Source organism: Nicotiana tomentosiformis, chromosome 5 (genome assembly GCF_000390325.3).
Source record: "Nicotiana tomentosiformis chromosome 5, ASM39032v3, whole genome shotgun sequence".
NCBI classification, from domain to species: Eukaryota; Viridiplantae; Streptophyta; class Magnoliopsida; order Solanales; family Solanaceae; genus Nicotiana; species Nicotiana tomentosiformis.
Genome location: NC_090816.1, coordinates 29,660,522 through 29,672,386, shown reverse-complemented (window position 1 = coordinate 29,672,386; position 11,865 = coordinate 29,660,522).

The window sequence follows — 11,865 nt, the reverse complement described above, 5'->3', positions numbered from 1 at the left end:
CAAATCACCAAAATAACACCTGAAACCATGAATCAGACATCAACACGCATGAAATTTGAAGGGAGAACTCAAGAACTTCTAGAATTTCAACCAAGCATCTGAATGCTATCAAACCAACTCCGAACGACCCTGAATTTTGCAGGCATGTTCCAAATCATAACGCAAACCTACTCGATGTTTCAAATCTCACTTAACAACATCAAAATCACAAATCGCACCTCAAATCGACTTAATGAAGTTAATGAACTTTCAAAATTCAAAACTAACGGCGAACAAGCCTAAACACCTCGAATTGATCTCAAATTTGGCACACAAGTCATAAATCACATAACAGACCTACTATAACTTTTGAAATTGAAATCCGACCCCGATATCAATAAAGTCAAACATCAGTCAAACCTATGAGCATTTCCAAACCTTTAAATTTTTAACTTTCGCCAATTAGTGCCGAAATCTTCTAGAATTATCCAAATGCAAATCCGGGCATACACCCGAGTCCAAAATCACCATCCGGACCTAACAGAATCATCAAAACTCATATCCGAGGTCGAATACTAAAAAGTTAAACTTGGTCAACTCTTCCAACTTAAAGCCTCAACTATGAAATTCATTCTTCCAAGCCAATTCTGAAAACACCTGAAAACCAACGCTGACGATTCATACACGTCATAATACATCATATGAAGCTATTCAAGACTTCAAATAGCTGAACGGAATGCAAATGCTCAAAACGACCGGTCGGATCGTTACATTTTCCCCCACTTAAACATGTGTTTGTCCTCGAACGTGCCAAGAGTCATTCCAAAGCCATCAAACCGCCGTGTAATCTTACCATGTACATACCTGAGGGTGATTCCGCATCACTCTATTCCATATAGGCCTAACAACACAATATAACTGAAGATCATTACTTCAACCTTAGCCCGTAAACCACATAACCCAATTTCCAACATCCGAAATTTCCTATAAAACCTGAATCATGCATCTACACATTGTATAAGTCTGAACAAGTTGTATCAAGCCATAACCATAACCCAAGATGTAATCACATGATATACCGCACAACTCGCGTACTTGTAGCAATAACTTTTTACCATAATAATTGTTCAAAGCAAACCCGGTACCAGTAATAAACCTCATATCAAATAAAACCTCGTTCAAAACCTTAGTACACTACTGATGATGAAAGAAATATGCAGAAACTCATAACCACTCATCAGATCAACAAGTCATGGAGCCCTCTTTCGTGCGACAGGAACCGTAGTCTAAATTCTAAGCTGACCTCCGATATTATTTCTCCATACATACTGAAATCAAATCTGATAGTACCCATTCTAGGTCCAATGACCTCATCTCGTCAAACACAACCATTTTATTGGCATGCAACACCAATACAACCTAGAGCCACAAACTGTACAATCTGTGCACCAATACGCAATAACTCGATGCACCAAAAAATTAAAAAAGACTCAAATGAGAAATCTGTCCCGCAAGCTCAACAAGTACCACCACAACCACAATGCTATGAGCCCATCATACATAGTAGAACCAAGACACATGAATCAATCACAAAGGATCATATCTCAACATAACTCCGTTACAATGCGTGACCCCATCCTAACACTGGTCCACATGAAATACCTCAAGCCACAATGCTCAAAACCAACAACCACGCACAATTTGACATCAAGTACCCAAGGTGCATGACCGTAACCACGGAGAAGCAAATAACGCAATATACCATAGCCGAAAAAGGCCATAACCAAGGCTCAATCAACTATTCCACATCCCAATAACCATTTCGCTCAAATTCCACTAGAAGACCCAAACAGAGCCGCACCATGTGTGCGTATAACCAACAAATCATCGCCCCTCGTATCATAGAAGAGTAACTCATAGAACATATCAGATACAAATAAGATCAATTCTAACTAAATCGAACATCCCTCAACTATAATAGTACGGAGTCAACCAATTTGACCTAGTGTAGAATACACATCCTCATTAGGCCTACCAATGAGCCTCCAAATCAACTTCAGTCGTCCCTAATTGGATAAATAGCCTTCCAAAAGTCCATCATGACTAACCATAGTACGTGCTACCATATAGCTAACTTTGGCCACATCTTCACAGTCCGCAACCCCGAAACAATCTGTTTCTGAGAGCTCCCTGTCTCCAAATCCATATAACACATGAATCACAATAGCCGCAACTTTACCTCACGAACAATTAACACATCTCATATACACAATCATCCTCATGAGAGATATTTCTATAATTACTTCGTGCAACATAGCAAAATTCGAACATCAGTTGTCGATCAATCAGGCGAGTACCGTAATACCAATGAAGCATCTGTAAGTCAACACACAGTGCGCCTTCTGAAATGCGCACCCTTCTCAGGAATTACCAAGTAGTTATAACATTCATCTAAATATTTAAAACTGTCCATGTTGTCCAAAATTCATGACCATCCCTCCAAATATGAACCGTGACTTTGCACATGCAAATCTCAATCCCACACAACACACCGCATTTATCATGACATCATATGAAAAGTACGAGAATCTCATAATCAACTCTAAGTCACAAGCAGAATACCTACCTGTAACACCCCGAAAATTTTTGAAGAACTTAAGTGTAAAGCCCGGTAAAATTTGCAAAGAAAATAATATTTCATGGTGCCGGATTAGGCTTACGTGTTTGAGGATTATAGAAATTCTTCGCGGCGAGCAAGCTCGCCGCGGCTCGTACCTTTTGGGTTGAACAATGTACGGGAAAGTAAAGGAAAATTTTTGGCGGAACTGTGCATTTCTGCGGTCCATTATGCGAGCGCAGAATCACTCTACGGACCGCATAATGGCCGCAGAGTGACGCAGTTATTTGGGTCTGTTGGAAGCAATTATGCGGTCGACTATGCGATCGCATAACTGTTATGCGATGTATTATGCGACCGCATAACTGTTATGCGGACCGCATAGTGACCGCAGACTCAGGCAGATTTTTGGTCATTTTGGACACCAATTATGCGACCCATATGCGGTCCGCATAACCATTATGCGGTCGCATATGCGACCGCAGAACCTGTCCGGAGCTCCATTTTTGAGTTTTTAAAATCCGACCCTACTTCGTTAAATACACGCTTTGGGTCATTTTTGAGCAAAAATCTAATGTTTTAGAGAGAAAGGAGAGTGTTTTAGAGAGAGGAAAACCCTAGGCTAATTATTCATCAAGTCTTGCTCAAATCTTGGAAGATTAATAAGGAAAACCCACAAGTTCTTCATCTAAGAGGTAAGGTTCCATACCCTAGTTTTTAATTTTGAATTTGGGTAGAAGATGGTTGATTAGGAGTATGATTCATGGGTATGAGATTATTATTTATACATGCATGTACCAATAAGAATTGTGGAAATATTGTTGAGCTGAAATAAGCAAGGATTGGGTAGTGGAGTAAAGAAAATCTTGTAGGAGAACCTTGTAGTTAAAATTGCACACCTAGTGTCTGATAAAATGCTCAAATGAGCTGAGACCATGAATATCTTCCTAATTGTTGTTAAATTTTGTTATGTCTCAAAATAGATTGGGATTGCTAAAATTTTCAGAACGTTGTAGTAATTTAAGGAAAGCTCAATTGAGGTATGTTGGCTAAACTTTCTCTCTTGGAATTGAATTTCATAATGTTACTGTGAGTTTCAAAGTATGGGTTGCGTATTAAAATGTTGTGGCTTTGAATCGTATTTCAAATGAAAGCTAGTATGCCAAATTGTGTGAGAAAATCTCAATATTTTTAAGACTCTTAATTGCTCATATATGTACCTAACGTCTTGATTAGGAATGTCTTATTGTTGATAACCTATAAAGATGGTTGGAAGTGAAATCAGTGAATTGGGAATATAAAGTGTGGCCAACGTGCCAATAGTGAAAGGTATACTTGTGGCCAATGGTGCCGATGTAATGAAATAATGTGAAAAAGGTTATGAAATGAACTTTGACTCAACTATTCCAAAATTTACTTCGACAATATAATCGGCTAAAAGTTTATGAACTCAAGTGATGCCCATATGTGGATGTCTTAGCTAATGCTATGCTTTGTAAGTAATTTTCAATGTGCTTTACATTCTTACACATTCGTGAATGGAAATTGTGTATGATTATAATTTGTGCTTCGATTGCCAATCATTTTACTCCATTTATTGGAAAGAAATCGATTATGTTTAAAGCCTTCATTACTAATGAACTTAAAGTTGTGATTTCTGGAATATTTTACTTGTTGATAATTATGATGATGATCTATGAAAGGGAAGAAATGAAAGTGTGGAATATAAAATACGGCCATTGTGCCATGAATAAAGAATTATATGTATGGCCAAGAGAGCCAATGAAATAATAATGTTGTAAGTGATTGAAAGTACGGATTAGGTGATATGTGATGTGAAAGGTTATGAGATGTACGTATTTGTACTTTTGTTTCTAATGTGTTATGAAACCCTATGGACGGTCTTTGAAACGCATAGGTATATTGTGTTATGAAACCTTATGGACGGCCTTTGAAGCGCATAGGTATATTTTGTTATGAAACCCTATGGACGGTCTTTGAAACGCATAGGTATATTATATTATGAAACCCTATGGACGGTCTATGAAACGCATAGGTATATTGTGTTATGAAATCCTGTGGACGGTCTATGAACGCATAGGTACATTATGATATGAAATCCTGTGGACGGTCTATGAACGCATAGGTACATTGTGTTATGAAATCTTGTGGACGGTCTATGAAATGCATAGGTACATTGTGTTATGAAACCCTGTGGACGGTCTATGAAATGCATAGGTACATTGTGTTATGAAATTCATTGTGATATGAAATCCCATGGACGGTCTATGAAATGCATAGGTGCATTGTGTATAAGAGGTATAGATGTACGGTATGAATAAACACTATAGACGGTCTATGAAACGCACAAGTGTATAATATGATAGGTGAACACTAAGGACGGTCTAATGAGACACATTATTAATGCAGATAATAGGTGTCCCTTTTGTTGTCCTTGTTGTACAGGTTATTTCAATTACATTATATTATGTGTTCCATGTATAGATCATATGGGCATTCTATTTTGAAAGAGGATTTCTAGCTATACATACTAGTGATATTCGATAGTACTAACGTCCCTTTTGCCGGGAGCGATGCATCTTTAATGGATGCAGGTGGTTCTACAGCAGGTGGCATTGATCAGTGATAGCAGTGCACTCCTTTCAGCCGATTTGGTGAGCCCCACTTCATTTCGGGGTCATGTATATTTTGTTTCTCATGTACTTTGTGGTTGAGGTATAGCCGGGGGCCTTGTTGCCGGCATTTTCATATTACTCTTCAGTTGTACTTAGAGGCTCCGTAGACAGGTTGTGGGTGGTATTTGATGTTTGGAATTAGATTAGAACTGTTAGTAGTTGGCAACATATTTTTCATTAAATCTATAAACTCGTACTATTTTAAAAATATTGAATGATGTTGTTAATGGGAATGAAATGGAAGCGGTCAATGAAATCTCTTCAGTATTTGATTAACGGAGTACATCTCCTCTTTATTCACGAATTAAATTTGGGTAGAAGGAATTTAACAGGCTTGCTCGGTCGGGTTCACTCGATTGAGCGTCGGTCGCGCTCCTCGGTTTTGGGGCGTGACACTACCCGGTCAGCCGGAATCCTTCCATTTAATCTCACCCAGCAGAAAATCACAATATGCAACATGCTCCTCACGCCAGTAGGAAATATCCATTTCAAACTGTGGTAAAACCCATCGAGGACTCTCCGAAACCCATTTGCACATAACCAAACCATCAGAACTGAATCTCTCTAACTCAACCAATCCACACAGGTCTCCAAATCCAAGAGTATTACCGCCGAGCACCTGTAGAGACTCACCGCATCATAAGTACCCGAAGAACCGATCATATCTATTACCTTGCTGATCCAACCTACTACTAAGTTGTACTATTTCTCTGAGTTCCTTCCGAATTATCCTGAAGTTGACACTTCTTCTCGTCATAATACCATGATCCTCAAACAAAACTCACCCCACGAGATCCTAGAATAAAACCACACCTCCATAAGGCCCATAAGCTATTGTATTACCTCTCAAGCACCCTAAAAGTACCACAGTCAAGACACTCACTCCGAAGTGTCCTTATGTGAACTTGAAACTATTTCCTTTATATTCCTGATATTGAAATTTAGAATTCATAGTGATACAAATATACCGCGAGTCCCGACACCATCCGATGCAAATCTCGGAGTCTAGCCATATACAAATTTGAATAAATTCTCAATTGCTATATATAATTCTTGAATCCATTAGATCCTTCTCGAGAGTCATCTACTCTGCTCAAATCTCGAATGCACCACCCAAATGGGCCGAACGACCTCTGCCCCATTAGCATGACAACACCTAAAGAAGTAACCTTGCCTTAATGCAACCAAGAAAATTCCTACTCCAATGCGCACTACATCCGTCACAAATAACAACTCAAATTATTCCATGATTTCCATATACCCATAAATTGTAATATAATCCGTATTCAGAAATTCCATTACTCGTCTCATCCTCGATCTCAACCTCTGCAAGTCATAACTGATTCACAAGTATGCCTCAAACCTAAAACAGCACAACACATAACCATGCAATCAAATTAGTGATAGCAAACTCCCCCACTTGGCTCAAAGCCATAGATCAAAACACTCGATAACTCACAATACACATACCCCATTACTATCATAATACCGCAACGAGATTCAACTAGATCCTTCATAAGCTCGTGTAACACAAACCATCTGCAATTCCCGCATTCATCCTCGTGACGGTCAGGTCAACTTTCTCAACTAATCCGAACTCAAATCGCAACACCTATACCCACTGGTAGAAAAGAAAGCCTCCACACAACATTATAAGGATCACACATCCGTAGGTTACCGCGGCAGGTGATAACCCACCTGCTTAGCCTCAAACTGGCATCTCTCTATCCCGTTTCACAGCCACAACTACTACGCAGTCGCTTTCTTCCTGAGTCTGAACTTATCAACAAGACATGAAAATCTGCTTCGTTCCTCAATTAAACAACATGAAAGATCCGTCAATATACTCATAACTCAAGACTATATGTCATATCAAGACAAGAATCAAGCACCGAATAGTCCTTTTTTCATCTCAAGCAAACTCTTCTCATCACATTCAAACAATCTGAACACATCCCGTAGTCATATAATATTTCATCATATAGCCATCTAACCACTCACCGAGCCATAAATTCCACTCATAGGGACACTATCGGACATTTAAGTCCAAAAGAATATACTCACATAACTGAAATCCCCGTGCTCAAGCTACCATCAAAAACTGGCCTCAAGTCCTCTAGACTGGCCCATCATCAACACACAGAAATCATATCTCGCACCTCATCCATGGAATCACAAGCCGTCGACGCACAACTGATACTGAGCGCTCACATGCGCATACGAGTGTGTTGAAGGAATTCAAAGAGTTACGCTTCAAGCTGAATCAATATCGCACGATAAGGAAAGAAAGATGGAAAGTTTATCCTAAATGTCGTGTAGCCTCTCGAAGATAGGTATGTACATCATCATACTGATCCTCAAGACTCTACTAGACACTTGCTTATGACTCGTAGAACCTATGAACCTAGATCTTTGATACCAACATGTCACGACCCAAAATTCCACTAGTCGTGATGGCACCTGACCCAACCTGCTAGGTAAGCCAATAACCAACTATCCAATTTAATGAGATTTATTAAGAGAAGAAATAATAATACAACTGAACTAGTATACAAAAGATTTTCTAAGGACTGGTAGTACAAATCATGAGCTTCTAAGATTTAGATTTTTACAAGACTGAACTAAAATAATTACAACATATGTTGAAATGTAAATGAACAGAATTTAAATTTAATGCTACCAAGGACAAGTGATAGCCATAACTGGAACGCAGGTACATCTTCAGATCCAGCTCCCAGCGTACACAGCAACCTCAACATTCAACATCTGCACGCAAGGTGTAGAAGTGTAGTATGAGTACAACTGACCCCATGTACTCAATAAGTAACAACGGTTAGAGTCCAACTCTAATAACCAGCAACAGTTCATAACAATATAATAAATATGGTACAATAAATAGCTCAGCTCGTTCACAGTTACGGAAAATAGGCATGCTTTTCAAGTATAACAGTAAATCTCAAATCTTTCACCGAAAACACCAAAAATATTAGTAAGTTTGAAAATTATGATTTCTCCCAAAAACATTTAACAACAGTTAAGAAGTCTCATTATCATATGGCATGAAGAAAGTACATCTCTATGCCTACATGTTAATGTGCATGTGAATGTCATAAATGTCACAAAACCGTGTGACATGAGGGAATGCATCTCTATGCATGTGTACCAAGTATACATGTTAATGCAATGCACCACAGTAATGAACTCATGTACCCGCATTTTAAGAGTACTCAATCTCACTATCTCACACTCACACTCATCACGCTCAGTCACTCAACTCACTCGGTCACTCAGTCCTGCACGGTACTTGTTGTGGCGCGCAGCCCGGTCCCATCATGAATCAATAGAACCTGAGCTCATTGTGGGTGTGCAAACTCCGGAGGGTGCATTCCTACCTAAGTGCTAATATAATCTGCGGCGGCGTGCAGTCCGATCCACATATAGTCATAAGGCTTGTTGCGGCGTGCAACCCTATCCACATATATATAGCCATAAGGATTGTTTGTGGCGTGCAACCCGATCTCTATATATATATATATATATATATATATATATATATATATATATATATATATATATATATATATATATATATATATATATATATATATACATGCTGCGGCATGCAGCCCGATCCCATCAATATCACTCACAATCCGGCCCTCAGGCCCCAACTCAGTCATTAATCTCTCCAGTCTCTCGAGCTCATAAATCTCATGCCAATCAGCCCAAATAATGACAATAATATGATGTCATAACGAATGATAACAGAGACTGAGATATGATATGTAAATGAATGAACATGATTAAGTATGTAGATGCAATTTAAATAAATAACTCAACAGTAGAGACGACCTCAGTAGGTACCAACAGAATAAGCATATAACCTAAACATGATTTCTAATATGATTCACAGCTTAATTTCTCTAACATGTGGAAATTCCATGGATAGAAACAAGATTAAGTAACTATACAGTATCACAGAATCAACCGAGTCGTAATTCATGCGGTTCACGCTCACACGCCCGTCACCTAGCATGCGCGTCACCTTAACACTAAGCACATAACATGTATATTCAGTGGTTCATACCTTCAGCACCAAGTTTAGAAGTTTTACTTACCTCGAACAAGCCAAATCCAATACCGAGCAAGCCAAAGGATACTTCAAAAATGCCATTTTGCGCTTACCGACCTCCGAACGGCTCGAAACTAGCCAAAAGCAACTAAAATACAGCAAATAATGCCTAAGGAAACAATTTCAAATGATAAAGGTCAAATCTTTAATCAAAAGCCCAAAGTCAACCAAAAAGTCAAATCCAGGCCCGCACCTCGGAACCTGACAAAACATACAAAATCCAACAACCCATTCGATTACGAGTCAAACCATACTAGTTTCACTCAAATCTGACTCCGAATCGTTGTTCAAAACTCAAAAATTCACTCTATGAAACTTTAGACAAAATCCTCCAATTTCTCTCTAGAAATCCTCAATTAAATGCCAAAAACGAAGATAGATTCATGAAATAAAATTGAAACAGAGTAGAGAACACTTACCCCAATCCATATGATGAAAATCGACTAAAAATAGCTAAATCCCGAGGTCCCCAACTCAAAATATGGATAAATGGCTCAAAGGTCCGAAATTGGACATTAAATCCATTGCCTAGGCTTCCTTCTTCGCGACGGCGATGAATAAATTCTTCATCAGCGATTCCCAAACTCTTTCAAGATAGCCTCTAGTATAATGGCCATAACGTTTTCTACAAAACTCCAAATGAAAAATAGTTTAACTTTCTGAAAACTAGACATCAAGGGCTACAACTTCTAATTTTAGATCATCTCCAAATTCCTTATAGATTGCAAGTTATAAGTTTCATAAGTCAGCCATGTGCAGCAGGAATTTCTCCTATGCGATCGCGAAAAGGCCTTCGCGATCACGATTCACAAGGCCCCAAACTGCAGTTTGCTCTTCGCTAGCGCAACCAAATGTTCGCGATCGCGATGCACACCCCTGTAGCCAAAAATCAGCAACTGAAAATGGCCTAAAATGGTCCAAAACTCACCCCAAGCCCTGGGGCTCCACGCCAAACATCCACACAAGTCTAGAAATATCATGCAAACTTGCTCGCGTGATCAAATCACCAAAATAACACCCAAAACCATGAATCGGACATCAACACGCATGAAATTTGAAGGGAGAACTCAAGAACTTCTAGAATTACAACCAAGCGTCTGAATGCTATCAAACCAACTGCGAACGACCCCGAATTTTGCAGGCAAGTTTCAAATGATAACGCAGACCTACTCGTTGTTTCAAATCTCACTTAACAATATCAAAATTATAAATCGCACCTCAAATCAACTTAATGAAGTTAATGAACTTTCAAAATTCAAAACCGACGGCGAACAAGCCTAAACACTTCGGATTGATCTCAAATTTGACACACAAGTCATAAATGACATAATGGATCTACTATAACTCCCAAAATAGAAATTTGACCCCGATATCAATAAAATCAAACCTCGATCAAACCTATGAACATTTCCAAACCTTCAAATTTTTAATCTTCGCCAATTAGTGCTGAAACCTTCTAGAATTATCCAAATGCAAATCCGGGCATACACACGAGTCCAAAATCACCATCCGAACCTAACGGAATTATAAAAACTCTGATCCGAGGTCGAATACTAAAAAGTCAAACTTGGTCAACTCTTCCAACGTAAAGCTTTAACTATGAAATTTATTCTTCCAAACTAATTCCGAAAATACCTGAAAACCAACGCCGACGATTCACATATGTCATAATACATCATATGAAGCTACCCAAGACTTCAAATAGTTGAACAGAATGCAAATGCTCAAAATGACCGATCAAGTCGTTACAGTTACAAATGCCTTCTTATTCCAAATTTCTAAAAGAAATTTTATCAAGTAAAAGGAAATTGGAAGAAGTTTCTGTGGTGATGCTTACTGAAAAATGTAGTGCTATACTTCAAAATAAGCTACCACAAAAACTTGGTGATCCAGGTTGTTTTACGATTCCATGCACTTTGGGAGGAGTATATTTTGAAAAGCACTTTGTGATTCTGGAGCTTCAATTAACTTGCACAAAAATAAGACTGCAGCCGGTGAATATACTCCTCGAAAATGCAATTAGTGGAATTATGAGATTATAGGAGCTACTATTCGTGACAATTGGATAGTTGATTTGGAGAATCGAACATGCAGCTGTAGAAAATGGAGCATCATGGGAATTCCTTGCAAGCATGCTATTACAGCAATTTGGGCTAAGATGGATGATATTCTTGACTATGTGGATGACTACTACAAGGTAGAAACGTACGGAAAAATTTATCAGCATGCAATTCTTCTGATAAATGGGCCACAAATATGGGCTAAATCAACTAAAATTCCTCCTTGGCCTCCAAGGATGGTAAGAAAGAATAAGAGAGGAAGAAAACAAAAAGTGAGAAGAAAGGAAGTTGATGAGGTTGGAGCAAGTCGAACAAGGATGAAAAGGAAGCACGTCTCTAGACGGTAGTATATGCAACAAGTCTGGCCACAACAAAAGAACT